Here is a 27,412-nt window from a genome sequence, read left to right as displayed (position 1 = left end):
ACTGATGGAAGAATATGATAGCTCAAATAATTTCTAAAAATATATACTATGTAATACATATATTTAAAACTTATACTTGGGCTTGAAAAATTACTTTTTGGTTCTTTGCCAGTGTTTGAAAATTTTTAATTCTGATTTTCCTTAACATTTAAACGGATTGAAACTATAGAAGCTATTTTAAAGTTCAGGGAAGATCCTTTCCGTCTGTGCATGGCATTTAACGTAGAGGCTCCAACAGTGTATTGCTCAAGAAATGTAAAATTTCTGGAAATCCTCATTAAATAACATGGCAACAATAAAAAATTGCATATTTATTTAAAAAGCAACAAGTAAAAATAAATACAAACCTGACTGGGTGGGTTCTGGTCCAGATAAAATGCTACCTTTAACTACCTGTGAAACATAAAAAACAAATAGCACTCCCATCAAACAAACAAACAGCCGCTGGGCTTGGTTTCTTCACATATAAAATAGACAGTAAGGGTGGTTCCAAGTTCTCTTTGTTTCATGGTAAGAGGTGATGATTGGCAGTTGGATATTAAGATTGCCATATAAAAATGTAGGTGTTCTATGTTTTATGTCACATGTAATATTAGAGCTTTCACTGAGGCCCTGGGGGAATATAGAGTCACCATGAATGATCAGTCATGTGCACAATCTGCTTGTATTTAGTAGACACCTGAATGCTTCAGCTACTTTTGGGAATTTTCCACATTTCTTGTTAAATATGGAATTGGTAGAAAACACTCTTCTCCTAACTGATCATAATAGACTTATACAGTACTGAGAGGAAAAGAGGTGACAAAAGAGAACAAAACCAACCTCAGCTGCTCTTCCCCGACCCCGGGATGATTTCCTGTTAGGCCAGGAACTGGTGGTAAGACCCTCCTCACTGGCTTCTGCTGAGATTGACAAGGCACGTTTGCTGTCCTCCTCTCTTCTGTTGTTAGCCTTACACGGTCATTCTGGGGTGATGTACATTACAGTGATGTGCTGGCATTAAGGAAAATGTATGTGCCAGGTTCTCCTAGATCAGTGGTGCAAACCTATGGCACACATGCCACAGTGGACCGATTGTGTCATTGAAAACTCTAATAGCCTGGTCATGACTGTCCTAGGCCTTGAACTAAACCTAGTCTCAGTCAGGCTGCATTATTTTTAATTTTTATTTTAAAGAGAATAAAACAAAAAACAAAACCGAACAAAGCAGATCAGAACAAAACAATGCAATCAATGCAGGATTTCAAAACAAGACAACAGGAAAGCAACAGTGGTTACCGCGATGTCTGTTGTTTTCTTTCAAATAGTTGTCCATATCTTCACGTGCAATGAGTTCAAACAAGTCAGGCTATTTTCTTACAGGAAAAGAAAGAAAGAAGTCAGTATCCTAGTGTTTCTGAGTGAAAAAAAACTGAAAAACTTCAGAAATATTCCGTGCAGCAAGAAATCTTTACAGAAACTTATTACTTGTATCAGGACAGTGCTGCCCTTCCAGATTTTTCAAAACTGACTCTTCATAGTTTGGGTGAGACACACTAAGTAAATTAGCATGCCAGATTGCACAATACTGTAGCAAGGAAAAGATGAGAGAGCAGAGCAGAGCAAAATGAGGCATACGGGTTCTGGTTGGGGGTCATACGTATAGGTTAGAAGCCTCATACCAGTTGCTTCTGTCCCTTGACACATTTCCATTTTGAGGTTAAGCAGGTTTAAATACACCACTCTTTTTCTTCTTTGCTTCCTTTTGACAGCATGTAAGATATTTTAGGAACAGAGAAAGGTTAATGGGCCTAGGCTGGGCTTGAAATTAACTTCCTTAATTAAACCTCCAGAAGACATCTTTTCATTTCTTTTAATGATCTATCTTGGTGAAAAAGCACCCAGAGCTCCTGCCGTTCTGTGTAGTTCTGATTTGTGTAAGGCCAGAGCTTTGTCTCCGTTGCAGTTCCTGATTCAGGCAAGCACCAGTAGTGGAGCAGAAGTTAGTGGGCGAGGGGAATAAAAATCTGAGCAGTGTTGTGTTTTCTGAAAATTTACCCTCATTGCTTTGGGTGCATGCAGTCCAGAAATCAGAGATTAGGGATCAGAGAAAGCCAGAGATCCATATTTTTATACATAGTTAAATATGTCCCACTCAAATTATGTTCATTAAATGTAATTTGCAAATTACGTTATAGTTTACATTATAGTCAGCGGACCAAAATCAAAAGCTCTGCCATGAATCTTTTCTGAAATTCATATTCATGCTAATTTATCTCTTCTTAGTTAAAATTTCTCATATGTACTTCTCTTAGACGGGGATCAGCTGAACATGCATCCCCTCCCTTTCTTAAATTAGATATCTCTGAGGAGCAGCGGAGCATTTATGAGGTTCTGCAGGGCCTATTTTATCATGATCAGAATCCATCTGTGTTTGAGGATAGTCCCTGCTTCCCTGATTCCTTTGGTATCTCATTTACTCTTCCTAATATTGAAGCAGAATATATGTGCTATTGGAATTCTTGTTCTTCCAAATTGGTCATTCCTGTAGTATTTCTAACCATTGGTAAGTTTCAGAATCATCTTTTTAAATTCTAGCACTTTAATGTATGGACATCCCGGACATACTTAGGAGACTCTGATTTAAAAAATATGAGCAGGACAATAAAATCTAACTTAACGTTTCTCTAAATCTCAGGGAATAGTGCTACATACTCCTGTCTCAGAAGCATTGTGTGTGTGTGTGTTTCTGTGTGTGTGCGTGTGTGTGTGTGTGTGTGTGTGTGTGTGTGTGTGTGTGTGTGTCTGGAAATGCAGTTTGCAATAGAACTCTAAGTCCCACATCTTGGATGACTTCATCTCTCATTTTTGATCACAGAACTGACCGAACAGGGAAATTGTTGATAAAATAGCTTCTTCTCATGTTGATCTTAACACTGACAATGAAATGAAGAGCTCTTATCTCAACTATGCAAGTGTAAAAGTGGGAGCCATTCATGGATAACCTTCAAAGTGATGTCTCTACACATTCTCTCATTCTGATAAGGGAGCTGGTTTGGATGTAGTTCTCAGTAGATACTTCAGTTGTTAATGGGTCACCTTTTGATTTCTTATAGACAGAATTTATGGAACCTAGGCATCTAAGGAAATTCTACAAAATGACACATTCTTTAAAATAGCATCTAGACTTTTTTGAGCCTCTAATTCAGATATTATGTTTGTTACCACCAGGCATTTTGCTCACACTTCATACTCTGAGTTTAACTCTTTATATCAGCATTAATTAATTATCCACTGGAAATATGATGTAGAATAATTTAGTTTAAGTCTCTCTTTTCTTCTCTGATTCAGGACAGGGCTGCAGTGAGCCTATGACTGTGCAACAGGACAGCTAGACAGGGAACATAAAGCATGGGGACGGAGGTGTGCAGGTGGAGTTGTAGAAGTCTGGGGCATAACATCTGAAAGGTGAGGCAGGACAGTGCAGGCAACAATATGGGTTCTGTGGGAACTCTGTATGACATAATCATGAGAAACCCAAAATGAAGCCACACACACAAGCTTCTACGTGCCTTTGATTTCTTCATCTGTAAAATGTGGACAATTCAGTACTCAGTGAAGCAGCTGTGAAGGCCACTTTAGTAAATGCATGTAAAGTACCCTGAATGCTACCTCCCGTGTAGTAACACTGCATTCATGTGAAAGAACTCTGTAAGTATTGTTTTCATCAACAGAAAGTGGAGTTTAAGGTGGATTTGGGGCCTTAGGAAGGGGAAATGGGAGTGTGATATGAAAAACAGTGTGCAAATATAGCTTAACTTCTGAGAAGGAATGCTGAACTAGAGCTCTTGAATTCTTTTCTGACCAAAATCAATAAATCTTGGTGATGCCTGAGCTGAGCTTGTAACAAACCATTCAGTAAACTTCATTGTGAATTGTGAATATGTAGAGGTTGTGACCTGTACTGTTCCATTACCGTTACATTCTGTGACTGTTTTTTTTGCCACTGAGCTGAACCTTTGTCTTTTTCCCCTCTGAAAACACCATCAGGTCCCAAGGGTAGGAGTTCTAGAAGCACCTGGAAGCCCGGGGTCCATGATAACTGTCTTAGATTCTTAAGTTCTTAGCAGGCAGCACTTGGTTATGCCTTAGTCTATGATTCTGGTGTTTATTGGATTTCACAGATGATAAGGTATTTCACATGTTACCCTGGCTTGAACTACTAGTGGTACAAGCGTGCCTGTAGCATTGGGCAGCTGTGGCACCCACCGAAACTGTCCCATTCTGCAACAGTTACGCATGTACCACTGGTGCTTCAGAACTGCCCAGCAGTGAGACGTTTGAATTGTAGACCCATTGAGACTGTGTTAATAAATGATTGGAGGTAAGTAATTTTCCTTTATAATAGCGGCAGTGCTTGCATAGGTAATTTTCATGGTTAAATTCATTCAAGTCTTTAATGTTCTTTACTAGGGAAACTCGAAAATTAATCCTTTGCAAAAATTCACCGCATCTGTGTATTTTTCAATTTCTAGGGAGAATGTGACAGCTACTTTATATAGTGACGGTATTCATTTGCTTATTTAAGTTGGTGTATATTGAGTGCCTATTATATGTGAGTAATAGTACTTGGTACTCAAGATACAAAAGAAAGATAGCAGGATACCTGGCACCCACATCTCATAGACTAAAGCAAAGACAAAGATGTGTTCACAGATTCTGTAATACAGTGAAGCACTGCAGATAGGGCTAGGATGACGTGCTGTCAAGCTCCAAGGATGTTCAGCTGTTCCCCAGTGTAGATTCACGGGCCAGTAGAGGTTAACAGAAGAGACACAAAGAAATAATTTTAAAACAAGAGGGAGGAGAGGGGAAGAGGAAATAAAAATAACTAAAATACATTATGCACATGTACCAATGATGAATGTAATCATTATCTGCTACAGCTACGCATTAATAAAAATTAAAATATAAAATAAAGGAAGAAATTTATGTGATAGGAAAAGTTGAGTTTTTCCAGCAGAGAGGCAGCCTGGGCAAAGCGGGAAGCACAGAACGTGCTATCGAAGCAAAAGTCAGAAAGTGGAAGAAAGGGGATTGGGCCATCAGAAAAAGCAGCATCTCCAGCGTCACTGGGGATCTTGACACGAGGAGGCAGGGTGATCAGATCTGCTTCTCAGAAAGATATGTTCTTCCCAATGACAGCCTGGAGCATGTGCTGGCTAACATAAGGAGGCCAGGTATGCACTCTGAAAACTATTTCAATGTCTCTCCTGTAAATGATAGGGACTTGAAGATGGAAGGGGCAACTTGGATTAGATAATAAGAAAGGAGAAGGACATGGTGACCAACGCATGCCTGGAAGTGAAGGACAGATTCTTTAATGCCAAACACATTTACTAGTGATTATTACGGTCCACTCAATATATCCCTTTTCAAGTCCCCAGTTATTGGGGTCTGTGCCTAGATCCCCAATCTTCTAAGTGAGGGCGTGGTGAAGGCCCAAACAGATGAAACAAGTAGTATGATCTTTAGGGCTCCAGGAAGACCAGAACCCTCTGCAGAGTTCTTAATGCTGGTGGCTGAGATTGACAATATCTCTGGGTGGCCCGTATTTATTGAAGGGGACCGTATTTAAGGGGTTAGAGTAGAAAATGCAGGAAACCCGAGCAGGACCTTGGAGGGGTTCAAGGACCTCTCCAAGCAACAGACAACGCTAATTAAGGAGAACTATCCTAGGAGAAGGACTCATGGTGGCCTCAGCTGTGGCCCATCTTGCCCCCTGAGGCATCTCCTTGTTCTCACTTTAGCCATGCCAGGGTCCTGCCACAGCCCTGCATGTGTATTCAGCTTCAATGGCTTCAGCACTCAGTGGTGATCCAACAAACAAAACAAAACAAAACAAAACAAAACAAATCTCCCCCTGCAGATACTAGAGGGGAAAAATCTGAGGTGGGATTTCTTCTTTCTCTTTTTAAATGCCCAAATCCACATTGGTCCTTTTATAGATGGAGCTAATGGTGAAGCCAGTGGATCATGGTCTTCATTTCTAGATCAGTACTTAAATTTAATGTGCACACAAAATCAACTGGAGATCTTATTACAGTGCAGATGTTGATTGTTTTGGAGTCTGCAGTTCTGATTGTCTAACCACGTCCTCTGTGACAGTAATGCACTTGACCACAATTTGTTCACATTAGTCTAGATTGTTTCACAAGGAGGGAGAGAGAACTTGTTAGGCCAGCAAAGTTGCCACAACCAGATTGTAGCAATGCAGAATATGAGGACAAATCTCAGGTTACGCTGCTAGAGCTACAAGCTCTTTAGCTCTTGCTTTCTTGTCTGGATGTGGTTCCTTGGGATTGGTGGCTGTCCCAGGAAGGAAGCTGGGAATGTTAGGTACAGTCTCAGCCAGTAAGGTTGTTATGGAATCCCACAAAGAGCCACAGAGTGTTTTCTCACCCACACTGCACCTGGCATGTCCTACCAAATAGTCTAGCCCGGGCTCAAATCTGAAAATAACTCCAACCCGTTGGCCTGCAGACAGTTCCACCTAGCCAAACTGGGATAGAGGAAGTTTTGTTCAACCAGTGTAGGGCTGAGGAATATTTGCAGTTAAATTTTACCAGAAACTGCCTGTAGCAATTGCAATATTTATGTACCTGTCACCAGAGACAAATAAGAGTGGAAATTTATAAACCTGCTCCTTCTTACCTTATGAGTCAGCACTCATTGGCATTTGGCCTCTACTTCTTGACCATGAAGCACTCAAGTTATGATTTGTTTAGATGCATCAGCTCTCTAATTATGAGAGCATAAGTGCTAGGAACCAAGAGCAGATGCTGGGTTGGCATTGCATGGTAGGAACCAGGCACTGACAAATGGCCTTGGGTGGCTCATACCCAACCTGGCCTTCTCTGGCTGCTTGAAATAGAAAGGAAAGTTTGCTGCAGGCACACTGCAGTAGGCTCTGAATGTAACAGGAGTCTGGCATGAGGAAAAGTGTTATCTTGCAAATCAGGAAACCAGTTCCAGTTTAGTAATACCTGGCTATGTACCATAGCAATATGGTTTTCAGCTAAGACATTTTGTCTGTCTTGGTCTTGGTTTTTCTTTCTGAAAAATGATTAGCTTTGTCAGTAGTTTTCTGACACAGCTTCACAGAGATACAAAGAGAAGCAGACAGTTCCTTTGCAACTCTGAATCATGTAGGTTGGTAGACCTCCAGTGTACATGCCCTTGATTCTTGGTGTCATAGTTACTTTTCCAGTCTATAGATGTGTTTACCTTTGTGAGATCATTAATATGGCTTAGATTTTTTATAAGACTCTTCTACACTCAGCATGGATAAAATGCCCCAAGGCAAGGATCATCTCTGCCAAAAATTTCCTCCTGTATTATTTTCAGGAATGGTATGATCAAGAATCACACACATGGAAAATATTTAGAAGAAAGCATGTTAGCTGAATAAATGTGATGGTATCTGACTATTACATCTCAAGGGTATACCTCATTTTAAGAAACTTGATTTTTAAAAAATCAGCAACAAGACTGTTTACTAATCCAAATCAGACATAAGATACTTTTTTAAAAAAACGTATTTAATTGGATCCTTGGACCACGATCTGGGATTAGTTAGCTTGTGCAGTCACTGAGATTGTCTTTGTCTCGAAATACTTTCTCTAAGTCTGTAATCTTAGCAATTCATTCGAAAGTTTACCTGTTTCCATTAGACTTCATCTTGTGTTTATATGTACTGAATTGTTTTTTAGTGAGTTGTACTAATAGGATTGTCATTATTGTCTCACTCCGAATGTCCCACTGTGGAATTCTGTTAGGAGAACGGCAGGTACAGTACAAGAACTTGGGCCATAGTGGTGATTGATGTACACTGTGTACATGCAAAGAGAGCTTCACAAAATAGGTCCCTTTGTACCTGTGACCACAGGGACTCAAAAGCAGCAGACATACTATTTGAATAACTGCATGATCATTCATTCACACGATTTATGAAGTTGACCCCATTGCAGAGCTTTGAATGAATTACTGTTTTTCCCTCTTTGTAGAACTTAAATGAAGCTATGAATCTAATAGCTATATTTTCATCTTGATTCACTTGGGCAGCTGGGACTTTACATTTACCATGGGAAATCTGTTTTCTTTTGGCAGAGGCTACTGACTGTCGCTCTATTGTTTTGTTTCTTCTATAGGCTTCTCCTCTTTGATTCTTCCCTTGAACATAGAATAAGTGTTTAACACAGAGGCTATTGACAAAAAGCACTTTTTATACAAATGGGGTAAATCATGATTACTTTGATACATGTGTGATTCTTAAAATACAGGGGGATTTCTCCATATATTGAATTTTTATTGGATTGTGTCAATACATAACTCGTGTGTAAACATTTTGAATTTGTTTGGATTTTTTATAGTATAATTAAATACCTACATGAATTTTGGTGTCAGAAAATTACTAAATTAGACTCAACATCCCATTTAGCTTTAGAGCATCTTCTAAAGTAGCTTTACGTTCCTACCTTCACAGACATAGAGAGTTCGTATTTTAGTATGTGTGCTGGCAAGATGATTTATAAGTTATAAGTGCATGCGATGAAAGATTGTAGGAAATCTGTGTTGAATCCAAACATTCAGTTTGTAGACTTAGGTAAGAGACACGTAGGGTAGAGTGAGACAGTTGTAAAGAAATACCAGGAGAAAGGGGCAGAAGATCCGGGTTTCCCTTTGCTTGTCTGAGCTGGAGCTAAAGCCTCATTGGAGTTTAGCATGGCCGTTTATGAACTATGGATAGGATTGTCAGCTTCTCACTTTACAGTGACTTTTGGGGTTTGTTGCAGTAATAGTGATGAAAACATGAGAAAGTCCAAGTATGGCAGCTATTCAGTGACTTATTTGTCATAATACAACTATGGCAAAATTTCTATAGACATCGAGATGCCAGATGACAGAATCACAAACTGTCACCTTAAGAACAGCACCCAACTTTTCTGAGCTACAAAAGGATGGCTTTAAAAGGAACTAAATTCAGTATAACAATGAGATACCAGTATACCTATCTTTACTGCACTACGATTCACAGTAGCTAAGATGTACAGTCATTTGGTACCCACTAACAGACTGGATAAAGACAATGTAATAACACACACACACACACACACACACACACACACACGGAGTATTACTCAGCCACAAAGAGTGAAGTACTGTCATTTGTAGCAAATGGATGGAACTAGAATATATTATGTTGTGGGAAATGAGCTAGACATAGAAAGACAAATATCACATATTCTCTGTTACATGTGGAGGCTAAAAGAAAAAAAGTAAACCTGAAAGGAGAGTAGTAATTACCAGGGCTATAGAAGGTGCAGGTGCATGGAGTTGAGTCGTAAGAAGAGAGCTTGATTTGAATGGTGTGTGTTGTATGAACATATGGAGACACCACACTAATCTTCACTAACGTGTACAGTTACTACATGCTTATGAAAAGTTAAAAATAAATAAAATGGAGCTAGTAAAGTTGTTGGAGAAAATCTATAATTTAAATATGTGAAATACTATACCTTAAATAGCAGATACTCAGTTTGTAGTTAACCCATTATCTCATGTAAGAAATGGGAAATCTATTTCCTAAGTGTTCACGTATTCTGCAGGTATTTTGAATGCTCACTCACTGCATACACTGAAAGTTAGCTAGGATTTAATTTAAGTTAATGATGTCAATAAAAAAATAAGATCATTCTAAGGCATATTAAGGCAACATAGTGGCTTGAAATTAAAAGTTGAATTTCATACATGACTATAACTTTTTAAGTTTTGAAGTTTAGTCACACAGTTTTTGCTTTACTTTAAATTTGTGAGTTAAAATCATACACATTCTCACCCAGTCTTCCTCCTGTGCCTTGGTATCCACATAGTTCAGGACAATGCAGATATCAAATTCTATGAAGCATTAAGTCACACAGAAAATGGTTTAATATTAGCCCATGCTATTCTTCTTCTGTGTGCCTTAAATTACCCTTGGGCCACTTATGATAACTAATACAATGTAAAGGTTATGTAAGCAACTGTTATATTGTATTATTTAGGGAGCAATCGCTTCAAAAAGTCTGTACTTGTTCAGCACAAATGCATATTTTCCTGAATGTTTTCAATTCATGGTTGAAGTCTTGACTTCCTCACTGAGACAGCCAGATGGATTTGCAGGATGGTCACATAATAAAGCTGGAACCAGGCTATTGAGCTGTGGACTCTTCTTAAGCATAATGTCTCTTCTGGATGACACAGAAGCCACTTGAAAACTGAGCAGAAGAATATTCTGCACTAGGTATTTTTGAAAGGACCTGTGAAGCCTCTGTTAGAAGAAGAGATGGTTAAGGTGGCAGGAGCAGAGGCAGGGAAACCTTCGGCAGCCATTGCAGAGATAAAGGGAAAACTTCATGGCTTTGATTTGAAAGACCATGGTGATGAATGCTCAGGTTCTGGGGCTCATGGAAGCTAGAGCTGGATCCTGGAGAGCTATTAGATTGTCTTGTAGATTATGGTAATTTGAAAAAAAGGGAGGAGTCAGGCTGATGTCCAGAATTTGGGCCTGAGGAATGGGATGAACGGTGTCACCATGTATTGAGATGAAGAAGACTGGGGTGAGGAGATATGTGGAGGGGAAGAGCAAAGATACAGTTTTGCACAAGTGAAGATGCAGAGTACAGTTGCATACATAAAGCTACACTTCATGGAAAATAAAAGAGGAGACAGAACTTTGGCAATCTTTGCAGAACAGATGGCATTCAATGTCAAGGGACTGGAAGAGATCACCCAGAGATTAAATGCATACAGAAAAGGAAGATGAGGTCCCGAAATGAACCCTAAAACATTTCAGTGGTTAGAAGCCAGGTAAGAAGACAAGAAAGAATCAGCAAGGGAGAACAAAAGGCAGATAGACAGGAAAGAAGAGAGCCAAGAAGAGAAGCAGTGGGGTGTCAAGGTCAAGTTAAGTTGGTTGAAGGAAGCGGAAGCGATTTACTGTGTCAAGGGTTGCTAAGCTAAAGAAGGTGAGAAGTAAGGATTGTTTTTGAATGTGGCAAAATCGGGGTTCACAAATGATAACTTTGATAAAAGCTGTGATAGTGGGAGCTGGGAAAGATAACTTATTTGGAATAGTTTCAAAGGAAAATTAGAAGGGAAGTGGAGATGGTAAGAATAGACAGCTCTTTCAAAGGTTTAGAGGCAGAGAGTAGTGAAGACTGAAACAAAATGTCACGTATGAGCAGGGATGGTGCTAGAGTAACTGTGATACGTGAAATGGATGCTGGCTGTATGTCTGAAACAGCTCTTGGAGGACTCTGCTCATCCAGACATTGGTCCTTTGATTACTGGACTATGGAAAATCCAGGAGGTTCTATGGAAGAAGCTCTCTTGGATAAGGTGGAAATGGGTATTTGGGATGCTCAAGGTTTCAGTTTACCTCCACAACCAAAAGTGTTTCAGGATTTAAGACAGATCATTAAGCATTCTTTGACTTCTCTTAGTCTATTCCCTTATCTTTTTTTTTTTTTTTTTTTTTTTTTTTTTTTTGTATGAGGAATCAAACTCATGACCTCGTGCTTGCCAGGTATTTCAGGATCTAAAAGCCAGCATGACAGTATGAGCATATGCCAGTTCAGCTTCACTCTGAAGTCTATAAAGAGTGGTGGGATTTCTTGTTTTATAACTTTTCAGATGAGGGGTGTTGTGGCATATTTTAATATTGAAAATGATCAGAAGGCAGGTAAGTCTTGAATAAAGGGAGAATTGTGAGGAATCTGTGAGTAGAGGATGAGGTAGAAGTGAGAGGTTGGTTTTGGTGTAGCTCATTTTAACGGAAGGCACACAGAGGGTAAGGAGCCCAGACACATTAGCTACTAAGTGGTAGGTACAGGGCACGCAAAATGTCCTACCTGGGTGCTTCTGTCTTCCTGTGAAAGACAGGATATTTGTTCATCCTTAATATTTTTTCTTGTTTAAGATCCTATCCATTCACATTTAACTGAGACTGGTGTAGAATTCTGGGAAATCTTGGACGCTAGACAAAATTTTGATTCAGAAGCTGTGTCTCTCACAAAGAGGTAGTCCTTTGTGAAAGTGCAGTTCCGTCTGATTCTGTGAATGATAATCAGAACCCAATTTTCTTTGGAACAAGGTAGCTTAAAAATTTATAGAAGTCTGACCCCCCTAGCATGCTCTGCTTTACTGTGGAATGGAAACACTTCTCAGCTGGCACAATGAAGTATTCATATCATTATATATCTTGACTCATATTTGTACAAGAAGGCAGGAGGGGAAGAAGGAAAGAAGCGAGAAGGAGGTACTCAAGTTTGGCATCTGGGCGGACCACCATTAATCTAGGCTAGTTAAATATGTTTCTGCTCAGGAGATCTGCATCTTGTTTATAACCAATTCCTCTGCTGTGTGTTCAGTATTGCACAATATTTGCCTAGCCTCGGAAATACATCCAAAATGGCTGAAGGATGACAGTGTTTGATTGCTTGCCTCTCTCTTTCCCTGAAGTTAATATGATGCTTATCTGAGTGCAAAGGCAGAGACAGGCAGAAATTTAATGCAAATTTCTCCAGGAGTCTAGTGCCACTTCACAAAATATTGATTAGGTGTCTGATTTGTTCTCCCCTGACAATGGGCCATAGGAATAAACCAATGAGGTGGGCTCAACTGTAGCTCGTCATGGTCATTCGATAAAGCTAGGCAGCCAATGAGAAGCAGCTACTTTTTGATTGGGTGAGAGGCCAGTGAAGGGGGAAATCATCTTAGCAACAGCAGAAAATATTGCCACACGCCCTTGCACACACACAAACACAGATACCATGCAACCACCCTGCTGCAGTGAACAGTTACTGATTGTCTCTTACGGCTTTTGTTTTGCCATGGCTCCCTCCAAAAGACAAGTTTCTGTTCACAGATCACACTGCTTACCTGGCCAGACAGCCCATAATCCCCTTTTAATGGAATGCTAGGGCAACAGTGCTCTCTCTCTCTCTGCCTTTTCCAACCCACGCCTTGTTAAGAGCAAACTTTGATCTGCAGGTAAATGGAACACACAGGCTTTGTTCTCAAAATATACTGTTCTGATCTCTTTGCGGGCGTTGGCCAAACCACTGCCCTTCCTGACCCAACATGCGGAGGGGAAGAGTGTGTGGCATAGGGCTGAGCTCACTGGCTTGATGTTGTTTCTCTTGCTTCCTGTAAGAACCGCAGAAGGATTTTGCCATGCTAAGGCAGGCTTTGGTGTCACTGTTATTTTCCTTACAGGCTTCCCCTTTCATTGTTCTGTGGCCTCCAAATCCAGGGCCCAAGAGTGCTTTCCTGTTTCAGTGTAACATTTGGCAGTGTCTTTCTTAGCCACTGGGTGCTGAACATTTAACATTCCCATTTGAAAGGCTCCCCTCCTCTGGTCTCCACTGTGTTTTTATATTTCCTGAGCAGCTGCCTTTGTGCCCCACATTCCAGGGATGGAGGCTAGCTGCCAATCCCTGGTTCTCCCAAATTATTAGCCTCTTGGCTTATTTCTGTAACCTTTTCCATTCCCTTAGTCCTGAATCTATTTTGAGGGTAGTGGTGATGGCAGATAACTGGGAAGCACACTGGTTTTCAGTATCATTTTTTTCTCCCATGAACTTTCTTTCTTTGATGGTTGTATTCAACATGAATCTTTGTCCTAGAGCATCTGCCTATGGAATATCCAATCCTGCTGGTGGTTGTCACTAATGTTCCCTGCTGACAGTTGTAATTTCATCTAGGTGGGAAAGCCAATCACTGAGCACAACCTTCACCCAAGAGATTTGTGCCTGTGTTTTATACTACAGAAGGAAAGCTGAGATGATATCATAGATTTTTTTCTTAGTCCAAGAAGAAATATTGGCTAAGAAACAATAGCCAGTTGTTTTTCATCTTTTTTTAAAAATTACAAAACAAAGGGAAATGGCATGAAATGGAAGTAGGAGAGAATTAAGATAGATATGAAAGCAAGATTTCTGAATATTAGTGTTAAGAAAACCTAGAATGTGGTACCAAGTGGGTATGTAGCATTTTTTTCAGGCGAAGGGCAGTCAGTACAATACCTGTCTCATGGGGTGTGATTGAGGTGCTCTCTCATGGATCCAGCAGAGCCCAATGAAGGGCGGAAGACTCGTGGGAGAATGCTTGCCTATCATGGTATGGGCTTTGGTGTCAGAATAGTCTACATTTAAGTCTTACCTCTGATGCAGGCCTCTAATAAGGTATGAGCCAATTTCTTAGCTCCTTGGGGCCTTTAAAAAATCTGTAACATGGAAGTAACACCATCAACCACACAGGTTTAAACAGAATCATCTGTATAAAATGCCTGGCTTTGGCTTTAGCATGTAGTGAGCATTCAACAATGTGGATTCATTTTCCAACTTAAGAATTCATCAAGCTTCATTCCATTAATAGACTTACGGACACAGTCCGATTAATTACTTCAAAAAAATTGAGCATCCATCTAAAAGCTTAACATTGTGAGATCTACATATGGTTTCTCCTTGCAACAAATTACCTTTTAGGTCAGAAAAGAAGCCAGGCAAGTTATTGAGGCAGGAAAATATGAATGCCAGTTATGCAGCACTAGCAAGTGTGCAAGGGGGTTATCTTCCTGGGTTAGAATCACCCAAGAAACATTACAGGAAAGTCAGGGCTTGATTAGGACCTGAGAGAGTGCTTAGAAACTGGATAGGCTTTTGGGGTAGAGTGGGAAAAGGGTATCCTTTCAGTTGAAATAGCACTGGAAAGCTCTTTGGAGGAGAAATGAATATGACCGTGTATGCATGAGGGGACAGTTGTTGGCAGGAAAGAAGGAATTTTCAAGTACTGTGTATTATAAAAAGCTCAGGTCCTGCAATTAGGTATGTCTTGTTTTCAGCTCAGAAACTATCCTTTACATGTCTGTGCCTCAGTTTCCTTTACTGTAAATGGACATAATAGTGTGGCTTAAATGAAACTGAAAGCAGATAAATTGTTTCACATGATTGTAACAGCAAAAACCACATTGTAAGCAACACATGCTCTGCCTTAACAATGGGGCAGCATTTTTAATATTTTTAGTATGAAAAATATGAGGCAATATTTTTAATATGAGAATTGAATAGATAAAAGACACAGCTCTAAATGGTGGCTGGGCAGAATTAATTCTGTGCCTTTTAGGACCCCCGAGGACACTGACCTCTGGTGTTCTTCCTTTCAGGCAGCTGCTTATGCACACTTTTTGCTTTGTGGATTGTGATTTCGCACATAAAATTTTCCCTTTTATCTCCCCATTTGCATGCTGATATTAGACATGGATTTGGTTAGACCTGCATTTGTTGAGACAGCTAGCCAATAATAGAAGCCCCACGGGAACTACTGCGGTCTGGTTTCAGGAGTCGCTCTAACAAGTGAGGTCTGGGTCAGGAAGTTATTAGCTGCAGAGTCAGGGAATATATTCAGCTGTCATCACTTTTTAATTAAAAATAGCTTGGTGGCATGTACATTCCGGCACTCCATTGTGGATAGTTAAGTACTGTCCTTTCTCCGTTCACTGTTTGCTCCCTCAGAAGAGGGTATCTTCTTCCTGGGCCAAGGTCTTGGGTTTGTCCAGAAACCATTAGAAACCTAATCTTTCTGAGGGAACAGGACAGTAGTATCCTCGGCCCAGCTCTGGGCAGCTAATGAAAGCCAATTGTGTACATGATCTCTTCCAAACCCCACCCTCAGTGTAGCAGGTTGCTGAGACTGTCACCACGGAAATCTACAAATGCTGCTGATCACAGATTTTTCTTCCTTGGAGATCAGCAATTTAAACACTGATCTCACCACTGAAAGAAAAGGGGATAAATCCCCAGTTTGTAATTCCTACGGGTAACCACTGTGAGGTATTTCAATACTTCAAGTCTTATTCTTCATTTTCTTTTTTTTTTTTTTTTTTTTTTTGTCTTTTTCTTTTTGTTTTCTTTTTTTTTTTTTTTTTTTAATCGGTACCGGGGATCGAACTCACAACTGTCTGCTTGCAAGGCAGGTGCTTATGCCGCTGAGCTAAATCCCCAGCCCCTTATTCTTCATTTTCCATTACATTAAACCCTTACTTACGTATGCAGAGCGAGAACTTAAGAAACAACATGTCATTTTAAAAACCCACTCATCTTGACTGAAGCTAAAAATCCCTGTTCCTTAATTGTTTGTCACATGGCTTTAATCACGTTTACTTACATGTTACAAACCTTGGTTTTCTCATCTGTAAAATGAAAATAATACCAACTCCTCAAGGTCACTGTAAACATTTGATAAAATCTTTCACATAAAGCACTTAGCATCTGACATGAAAAAATTATGTAGTAAATGTGAGTAACTTTATTACTCAACATTTATAATTTTGGTTAGGACACATAATAAAAATTGACTAACTACAGACTAACTATATTCCATCAGGCCTGAATAACAAATTGTAGATATTTATAAGACCGTTAAGACACACACAGTAATCGGACTTAGGAGACAGTTTAAGGGTGAAGCATACTAATAGTGTGCCATAGAATTTAATCAAGATGTTTCATTTATTAATCTGGTGTGTTTGCATTTAAAAACGCTGTACAAAACAAAACACAGTACCCAGTATCTTAATTTGAGAGGGCACACAAGTTACATATTCAGCAATATATGAAAAAAGTTTCATATTTGTAGATCTATCATTACAAAGCATCTACCTGGAATTTGTTTTCCACAAGCACACCAAATCAAAATGATTTTTGACAAATATATTCCTTCCTCTTTTGGACTTCATGATGTGTAGGGGACAATTCTGAGGAATTTCTGATGCTAGCAGAGAGAGGGAGATAGGATATTAAGTTATTGTCCTCTTGGGTGAGCTCTAATTTGTTTTAGATGAGCATGGATTAAACTTATGCAATGTCATGCATAGTCAGAGAGACTTAGATTATATTTAGTTGCCGGTTTTTACTAACTTTAATGTGTTTTTGTTTGAATTGCAATTTTTCTTCTCCAAGTTAGCTGGACTAGTATAAAGGGCAATTTAGCTGAGACCAGTGCTAAAGTTTACCCAACATTTAACAGTCTGTGTATCCGCAGGACTCCCCTAGTTTCCCTGTTTCCAGTGGTAGCTCTGGGCTCAGTGATCCTTCACTAGGCTCCTCTAAACTAAGTCTTTACATCTCTGAATCAGCATCTTCAGCCAAGATTCATGAGAATTACCTGGAATACATGTTAAAATGGAGACTCTTAAGCCAAAGTCTAGGCCAGTAAATCATGTTGACGGGACTTAGGTGTTTGCATCTTAGTGTGTTTATCACGATCATCTTTCCTCTACCACCACTCTCGGTCCTACTCCTCAACATGCCTCCTGTCCTATTCCTCTCGTGACGTTTGCTGCTGATATCTTAGTTTAATCTCTAGTGTCATTACTGTCACAGCCTCCTACTCGTTCTCCTTGTTGTCCTCTTTACTGCCTTTAAAATGAACTGAAAGAAATTCAGATCCAGTATTGTCAAGTGCAACACGGTGTAGCTATAGAAAAAAGAACAAGCCCCTTGCCAGCCTCTCTCTCCTGTGTCAGTAGCTGAACTTCCCTTTGGACACTGCAGCCACACTGAAGTCATGTCATTCCCTGACTGCTTTATGCTGTGTCACCCCTTATCCTATCCCTAGCTCTGGCAAAAACCTACTGTCTTGCTTATTTTTCTCTTGTTGCTGAGACAAAATGCAAGATGTCCAAACCTGAAGAAGAAAATGTTTATTTGGCTCACAATTTGTGGAGGTTTCAGTCCATAATCTACTGGGTCCAAGGCAGGGTGGCAAATGGCAGAGGGCAACAGTTAATGGTGGTGTAAAACAGTAAAGGTGGAGGAGAATGCGAGATTCTTTCTGTCCATTTTATTGTGTGTAGGCTACCTATCCTAGGGTGGGTGTAGCACTCACACCTATAAGCATTAGAGCATGAACTGATCACAAATTCTAGCAGCCTGCCCTCATGACTGTATGAAGCTTTCAGGGGGACATCTAGATGCAAACTATAACACCTGTTGTCTTTAGTATCAATGTTCAGAGTTACTGATTTTGTGATAACTTTCTAAACCTAGGTCTTTTTGTGTGCCTCCTCCTCTTCCTAGTGTGAGTTTATGTTGATGGTAGTAGCACTTTATAATACAGTACTTTACCCTAGTATTACCTGACAAGTTCTTTTTTCCCTTGAAGGTATAACCTAGGTCTTATTCTGGGTATCCCAAGAAACATATATTTTCCAGACTAAATAAAAGAACTAATGAATTGTGCAACAAAGACCCTAAGTTTATTCCCAAATGAAATTTGCAATTCAGGAGTTAGCTGCATCCTTTTCATTCTGATGTTGTATGTCTTATTAGGAGTTTTGTCTGAGGAGCACAGATAAAAATAAATTTGGAGCTGTAAGATATAAGTAGGTTCAGCCCCGCTTTATTAATATACTAAAAGTAGATGGAGCCTATAAAATTCCTACAAGATATTGAAATAACAAAGGGAATAATGAAGTAAATGAAGCCAATGTCTTAGTTACATAAACCTCAGAGTAAATTTGGATAAATGAGCAATCTATGTAGCAAATCTAGCTGATCTTTCTTGAGAGTTATTTTGCTTAATTGGTTGATTTAATTTCCTAGCAAATGCAAGCTGAAAGTGCTCTCTCTGAGAACACTTATTTGCTACAAATCCGTTCTCTTATCTAAACTTCATTTATTTCAATTAATTTCCCATCGTCCCTTTTTTAAATAGTTTACAGTGTAATTTGTATATTTCCAAGTTTTCTCTTAAGGTTATAGTTCAAAGACCAAACATACAAAGCTAAAGAACTTCAGGCTACCCTTTAAAGCAATTCCAAGAATCACTGGTTTTCCTTAGGTGTTACTGATGGGAATGTAGAATGGAAAATCCACCTTGGAAAAACAGTTGGGCAGTTTCTCAAAAAATTAAATGGGAACACAGAATAAGAGTTATTAATTTCACTCCTAGGAACCTACACAAGAGAACTGAAAATACATGTCTACAAAAGACTTACACACAGTGGACTAATATTCTGCCATAAAGAAGAATGACATTTTGTCATTTGCAGGAAAATGAATGAATGTGGAAAGCATCATGTTGAGTGAAGTAAGTTAGACACAAAAGACAGTTATCTGAAAAGATGACATGGAGGTGGAAGGGAGACCATTTTAGACCACAGGAAGGGAATGATGAAGAAGGTAGGGGGTTTAAAGGTGGTTAATGAGAGGAGGGATATGATCAAAATATAGTATTCTCTTTGAAGCCAAATATTTTGCAAAATTAATAGGTATGAGTAATAAAAGGAAAAAAGAGACTTGCGCATGAATATTCATGACAGCATTATTCATTGTAGCTAAAGTGTTGAGACAAGCCGAGTGTTCGTCAACTGATGAGTGAACGATATGGAGCAGGTACATGCAGTGAGGAATTATCCAACAGCAGAAGGATGTAAATTACTGATATGTGCTGCAACAGCTCAACCTCGAAAATACGCAATTAAAATAGCCAGATACAGAACAATGCATATCATACTGTCCATTTACTTTAAATGTACAGAAAAGGCAAATTTATATGTACAGAAAACAAGTTGGTGGTTTCTGGGATCTAAAGGTGCTGGAGAGTTGGGTAGAGAAGGAACTGACTACAGACTTAAAACTGTGTTATGGTGATATTTGCCAAGGTTTACAAATTTAAAAATAATCACTGAGTTATACATTTACAGTCATAGGATGCATAAACTATACCATCATAAAATTGTTTAAAAATGGTTGAAATTGCTACCTGGTTCCTTTCATATTGTTATGTCAGTGGTATTATTATTTCAAAACCTTTTTCAGACAGTGTTTGAAAAAGTCTTTAGTTACAGAAACCAGAATTTAAATTGGTTTCTTTCCTTCTCTTCAAACCCCTGAGGCCCTTCACCTTTATACCAGTGGAGACATATTCAGAATATACAATTTTTTCTCCTTCAAACTAATTAAGTAAGCTCTGATGACATCACTTGTATTGTTAGCACATCTGCTTAAGTCTGTGATACTAATTAAATTCTTGAATGATTAGAAATCCAAAATGTTAAACTTGGTTCAGCAACAAGTGCTTGTCTCCAGAAGAGCAGAGGAAATATCCAGCCTCATCTAAGGCATGCTAAGACTTTTGCATTTAATACAAGTCTAATGAGAAAATGACACTAACTATAAATGGCGAAAACTTCCCTATGCATATGGGGCAACATTTCCCTTGTGAAAGCAGCATGTTTCTGGGTGTGAGCTCATTGAGAAGCGAGTTGGGTAAGCCCCTGAGCTTTGGAGTCAGAACGAAGGTCATATTCTCCCTCTGTCACATAGGTATTTTAACATAATTTCTCTAGCCTCAATATATTCATCTGCAATGTGGAACTTAATTCTCTACCTCAAAAGATTTGAGAGCCAATTAAATGAGATCATCTATGTGCCCGTGGGTATAGAATGCTGAAAGTATTTAATAAATGAAATATAGTCATAGCTTGCTTAAATAACACAAGGAATCTTGACTTGTTAGTCATTCAGCAAATGCTGACTGTCTGCCATTAGTTTATTCCTTAAATTCAGCAAATATTTTATGAATGCCTGCTGCACTTCTGGTGGTATTCTAGTGTTCAGAATACCTTCACGCATCAGCGAATTGAAAAGGACAAAAATCCATTCCACTGCAGTGCCTGCTTACATAATAATAATAAACATAATACATAATTGAATTTTATTTGTTAGATTTAGTAATAGGTCTTATGGGTGGAGAACAGAGAGATCTAGAATCATGGGAGTAGGGGAACTGATGGGTTGCAAAGCTGGGTGGTGAGGAAGGGCCTATTGAGTAGGTAAAACATGAGTAAAATCTTAACTGAGGTGGAGGAGTCAGCTGTCATTCAAAAGACAGCTGGAGACCTCCTGAGTAAGTTTCCAGTACAAAGGACCCCAGGCAGACTGTGTTAGACCCACTCCTGAAGCACCAGGGAGAGCAATGGCCATACCAGAAACTGCATATATCAATAAAGTGGGACATGAGATCAACTATGCCTCTTCACCAGCCTGTGTGATTTTTAGCTATTTAATTTTTCTGCCCTTCATGCAGTCACCTACCAAACTAGATTTGAATATCTATTTCAAAAGATAATCCCAAAGTATTAAAGCATTCGTTTATCCCAGTCACCTCTGAAGCTAGAGAATATAGAGGTTGTATTTCAGCAGTGCAAGCTGAATAGAGATTGCTATTTTATTTCATCCTGCTTCTTATCTGTTCAGTTGAACATGGCATCTCCTGTACCGAGCCTGTTCTATTATATCCCAAGATTGGTGGAGGCAGCCAGGGGACTTGCTGGCACAGAAGAGTGATTCTGGGAGGTGAAAAAAGGTATCGTGGTGGACAAGCTAGGCATAGTATCTTCTCTATTCTAGACATTTGTTGGACTGGAAAGAAAGATTCAAAGTGGAGTAGAGTTTTTAATATGGAGGATAAATTTTACACATATATGAATGTGTGTATCTGTGTATTTTATATGAGTTTTTCTCAGAAGCAACTAGGCATCAAAGATGACAAACACTTATACCACTTTTGCCAGACATTCCCAATAAATTGTGGATTGAGGCTGAGAGAACAAGGGAGGGTCCTACATGGTAATTCCTTCGATGTTTATATTCTCAAACTTTTGTCTTGCTGCTGGCTGGATATAACTCATAGAGTGGAAAGCATATGGAACTGAGGATCTGAAGACTTTGGTTCAACAACTTCCCCTTCAAGATCTAGCTGATTTGGGCTTTCATCTAAATCTCCTGAGCTTTATTGTCCTCACCTATATAGTGACAGTTTACCTCTACAGTGTCTGCCTCCCTGATGCCCAGGGTCAAAGGAAGAAATGCATTTGAAATCATTTGTTAAGTTATGGTGGTAAACCCAAGGTAAGGTGACGACTCAGTGTTGAAGAAAGAGGCTGATGGAAACTGGGCAGTAATCGGTCGTCTGTTGTAGCAGGAATGGCTCTGGTGTTTCTCCCCACAGTTGATGCATGGTGCTAACTTAGGCATGTTAGTTAATTTTGTTTTGCTGGGGGCTCAGATGAGACTCCCTGATGCTCCAGCGCTCAGACTGGAGGAGATGGCCTCTTGACAGGTGAAGTTTTGGCTATTTCAAAGTTATCTGCCTAAAGAAACCCTGCTGAGACTTGGAAAGTGGGATGAATAGAGGACACTTTTTCTTTTAACGCTGTTGGGTTCCATGTCAACCCAGTTTTCCAGTCATCTGAGTCTTACATGCGAGGCACGTCTGCATATACTGTAGTAACAAAATGGTCGTTGTGGATTCTGGGGCCTTTTTTCCGAGTACTCAGACCATCTGTGGTGAGAGTGAGGAGCAAGACAGTGACATCTTCTTCCAAAGAGGAAAACACTTGGAGTCAAACTGAAGGCAATTCTTGAGGGAAAAAGAGTTATTCAGACTAATAGCAGTAAGATCCTGTAGAAGATGATGTGTGTTTTGTTAGGACATATCAGTGGAGGTGGTAGAGAAAAATCACTAAATCTTCAGAATATTGCATCTGATCGTGAATGTGAGGCAGGTGAACCTTTGGACTTGCGGATTAGTCTCACCCTGAAATCTAAGCTGCTCTGAAATAGGAGCAAAGCTTTCACACGTTCTCTTTCCGGGGCTGACCCCTGAGCCTGGCTTCTCACAGTCACTCGGTCTGTGTAACTGAATGCAATGGTGGCCCTGGCATGTCCCCACAGCCAAGCTGGTGGGGGTTACTCCTGGGTTTTCTTTTAGAGTAACTCCCCTCAGTGTCCTATAACCCTTAAGCTATGGGGGAGATTTTCACTTGGAGAAAATATGTGTCTTCTTTGCTACTTATTCACTTTAAACCTGCTTGCAGTACCAGTCCAAGCTAGACAGGGGCCAGGATGTAGGCGCGTTGGAATCTCTTTGTATAATACTGCCATCCCCAATCCCACTTGGTAGTCCTGGGGTTCTTGGAATGGCTCAAAGATATTTGTGACTCAGGTATCAAAGGCTGGAAGATTTTTAGGAGGGACAGGTGTTAAATCTATTTGGTGACTTTTTAAAAATGTTTGCATTCTGTTAGTACACACATTACATGGCTATGTTATAAGCTTCCTAGACTCTCTAATGACTGTTTGGATGTATGAAACTGTAAATCACCCCATCCCCCAGGGTAGGTGAGAGAGGTGCACCGCATTTTGCTTCCCAGATCTTCCTGTTAAAACTTCCTCATATTATTTCAATTAATTTTAGTCGTGATCTGTTTATCAACAGTGAAGTTCCTCGCTTTTGCTGTAACGTGTTTTCCTGATTTCATCTGCTCTTAACATTTGCACTTTTCTATTAACAGAAAACACATGTAATTTTTGTATGTACCTCTTAACATCATAGGTATTAAAATGCAAAATTGTTTACTGGGAGATTTTACACTAGTTCCATATTATATTTTACATAACACTTTATTCTTAAACAGTATTTTGCAGAGATTTTAATTAATATCAATTTATCACTAGGCCTCTTATAGAATCTCTCAAATTCTTTCTAACCTGCCCCAGTCATAAAATCATTATGATTTCCTGTGTCAGGAAGTGAAGTGCTGATATAAATTTGCCTTTTTGGAATTTTTCAGTCCGGGAGATCAAATATAAAGGGGAAGAATGTTAGTCTCGGTGAAAGGGATTAGTTAGAGGCTTCCAAGATGATTCTATTTTCATTTTAAGTCTCCGTTTGCTAAGGTACTGAACTAAGAGGGCCCACCCTGTTTCTTTGTGACAGGTGTTTTGCTCTGATGTGTAGTATCTGATGGGATTTCTTGTGTCTCTGCAGACTGAATCACCCTCGCTTCCTCCACAAGGGAAGTGGTAGAGCCAGCAGGAACTGAAAAGGTAAATGTCACCATATCCAGCATGCCAGTCTCTGAAATTAAACATGGAATGAACAGATTGCAAAGTGTCATAGTCATACAGTTTATACAATTCATTAAACTGCATTTAAATTAAAAGTAAGTGATAACCCACTTGTTTAAAAATTAATTGAACATGGGCTATTATATTGAATTGAAATACTTAAACTTTGCTTGTATTGAGTAAATACACTCAATACAGGACAGGAGAAAACCCCACAGACTGAAACTGGTGTGTTGCTTTTGTCCTACAGAGCTGGGGCGAAAAACCAGTGCTATATCCCCAGCTCTTTTAATATTTTTATTCTGAAATTTGTCACACTGTCGGGACTCAGATATTACAGGTGTGTGCCACTGTGTCCAGCTTCACCAGGCATTCTGTTTTTTTACATAGCAACTGAATTTAAAAGAGAGTTTAAAAAGGGGGAAATCATTAACGGGGGTGGGGGAGGAATCTCCCAAATAGTGAGTATTATAATGGGGAGGACGGAGACCCAAGCATCATTCTTGGGCCATGGTTTGGAATGGCATTAACACTTGACTCCTCAGGGGCCAGGCACTGATCAGAGAGGGTTCTAGATAGACTCAGAGCTGATTCTTAAAGATGACTAGAAAATACTCCCCAAAGGGAGGTGATGGAGATGAGGAAGAGCACTTCAGGCAGAACAAGCAGCATGTACAAAGGCCCAGCATGGTAAAACAGCTCAGGTATCTCCTCCCTGGAAGCCTTTCTGGTTTCAACCAGAAGAAATTCACCTTTCCTTTCTCAGCCTTGCCGTCCTTTGTGAGAGGGTTTGTGTTTTCTGTGATGTGGAAGCCCAGTAAGGTGCTAGGTGGCAGGTGGGTTATGAAACAGACCCCAGACACATTTACTAGTGGAGCAAAGGACCCAGATATTTTTGCCAAAGATTGAAAAGAAACACATCAAACATTTCAACATGTCTTTCATGCACAGCAGCATTTTTCTACGTATGTATTTAAGGAAACTCTGCAAATTAGCTCATGTAACCCAGAACACAGGTGTCCACTTCCTGCGACAGAAAATAAAAACATGACAGTAGCCAAATGGAAAATAAAAATTCCTTGCATTCCTTGAAGGTTATCCCCTTAGCCAATCCATCCTGCTTAAGTGTGTGAGGAAAACCTCGACAGTACATACCAGCAGTCTACTACATTTGAATGTTATCTTTTAGGGGAGACAGATTGTCTCATATCTGATGTATGGTGCTATTTCCTAGTGCTTAAATTATTATGAAATTTACAGTGTTATGTGAATAATTAAGTAGGACCCTGCTTTCTTCGCTTTGGAGCACAGAAAATGAGGGACCTTGGATTGTTATAGGAGAGAACTTCCACTAGTATGATTAGGATGGGAGAAAGTCTAAGCAAAGATAGTAACTTGGAGCAGTTAGTTTCTAGTGCTTTAGGATGCAGATACATTTCTGCATTGTTGTTGTTGTTGTTCGAAAATGTTGGCTGCCAGTTTTCCAAAATATCATAAGTAGAGGTTTTGTTGCTGGAGGGAGGGGGAGAGCATTTGGAGAATTATACTTTGCTCATTAGCTGTCTAAGGGTTCAAAGTGGTTTGAGTCTTTGAATGCCAGCAGTTTTTATCATGTCTCTGAAATTAATGCCACATATTGTTTCTGTCTTTCATATTCTTGTGACATTGCCTGCATGACCTGGCCACTCAAGGGCTTTTTTTTCCAGTTCTCTGATGACCTACATTAGCTTTTCTGTACCTGAGAAAGTCCATATCTAGCTCTCATTTGGGAAATTCGTCTTTTCAGGCCAATGAGGAGAATCCGGTCTCCTTTGCCTGCTTGTCTTTGGAGCTGAATTAACACCAGGATTCCTTTCTGATCTGCTGGGGTTTGGTGTCTGCTCTCCTACGCCACCTGCTGGAACCAGATCCCCACAGGAGAGTCCAGCCTCTTACCCCAGAGTCCTAGCAGGAGCCAGAGCCAGAACCTCAGCTAAAGCAAATGATATTCAGGCTGCCAGATTCCCGTCCAGACCTTATCTATGCTGCCTCCACCGACTCCTGAGCTCAGCAGCCCAGGTGTCCTCGGATGACGCTGTAAATCACGCAAACCCTGAGCTCCTTGACCAGAAGGTCAGAGCCTGCCACTTGGATGCTTGGTGACTTGCAGCTCCTGCCCATGTCGGAATGTGTGGTCATTGGAGGCCGCTGTCTCCTTAGCAAAGAAGATGTCACCAGACACCTAGAACGGTCCTTTAATGGGTTTCCTATTGTGTCCCCAATATGTCTTCTGATTGAGACACTCAAGTTTCTCCCAAGATGCTCAGGAATTAGAAACTTTGCTTTTTATTGTTTAGGACTCTGGACTTCCTATATTCCCATAAAAGTTGGTGATTCTAACCAAATAACCACGAAGACAGTGAAATTCTGCTTTTTATTAGCTAAATTAAATAGTGAACCAAATTACCCCCTGTTCTAGGTTGATGGTCTCTTGATTGCAGTTGTTTACATTTATTTCTTTCCTGTCTCACGCAGCCTGAACAGAGCAGGTGCTTCACAAAAGCTTGTGTAACAAACAGACTCTTTCTGGCCAAAATCGTTTTTTGAAACTTTTCTATTTTTCCATAAAAGGAAAGCCAGAATTGAAAGTTCATTCCTATGTAAGGCCCTTCCCCCCAATAAAGCTGACTTGGTAGAAAGAAAAAATGAAACAGACTAGTGATTTCTACTATCTTTTTGATAAAAATGAAGATAGTGACCAGCTGTTGTCTCCTGAAGTTAGCAAAAGAATGAAATATACACATATTGGTTAGGTAGGAGATAGAACTTCCTGACAGCAAAGGTTACAGGCAGCTCATATGAGACTCAAGGCAACAAGTTCTTTAAATTTCTAATTTTCTTCCTCTAAAAGAGAAATGTGCCCAGGATGCTAAGGGAATGCAATGAAAGGGAATCCTTATTTGAGCCGTGTAGGTAGGGAAGGCTTCCAGGAGGAGGTGGTGCTTGTACCAAGTTTTCCCATAGGACGAGGATGTCCAGATGAGTACAGACTCAGTGCATTCCATGAGAGGTCAGCAGGTGTGCAGACCACTTCAGGCCACAGGAGCTCCTTGCAGCCCTCTTCAGTTGAGTCATCTGAATTACACTGTTGTCCTGCAGACCTGTCTTACTTACTGGTGGGCAAAAAAAAGGGGGCACAGTTTTCTTTCATGGTGGACGTGTCATCTTGGTGCAGCAGCTTCTTGTAGATTGAGCAGGGAACAGGGAACGGGATGTGGAGACTCCTGTATTTTCATGTTGCTAACGATCACAACAACCTTTGAAGCAGCCTTTCTGCCAACTTTCAGGGACCTGTAGATCTGGCTACTTTTGATGCTTCAGATTTCATGTAACTGGGAGCTGCCCACAAAGCCTGGACTGAGAGCCATGCAGGGCAC

General features: G+C 39.9%; 1 long non-coding RNA gene across 22 annotated transcripts in view; it reads left to right on the top strand.

Moving 5' to 3' along the window:
• The window catches only part of LOC106028267 (uncharacterized), a 259,749-nt gene that overhangs the window by 115,428 nt on the left and 116,909 nt on the right, over positions 1–27,412 (top strand). For 18 of the 22 annotated variants that reach the window (XR_010049691.1, XR_010049688.1, XR_010049680.1 and 15 more), the window contains exon 3: positions 23,917–23,975. The exons of the other annotated variants lie outside the window; for them this stretch is intronic. This is a non-coding gene — a long non-coding RNA (uncharacterized LOC106028267). The remainder of the gene's footprint in view (positions 1–23,916; positions 23,976–27,412) is intronic. 22 annotated transcript variants of the gene reach the window in all.

The sequence above is a fragment of the Cavia porcellus genome, unplaced genomic scaffold, assembly GCF_034190915.1.
Source record: "Cavia porcellus strain 051 isolate PalLab524CR breed Dunkin Hartley unplaced genomic scaffold, mCavPor4.1 scaffold_9, whole genome shotgun sequence".
Lineage (NCBI taxonomy): Eukaryota > Metazoa > Chordata > Mammalia > Rodentia > Caviidae > Cavia > Cavia porcellus.
Note: the sequence above shows the minus strand (reverse complement) of the source record. Positions and strands in the feature narration are given on the sequence as shown.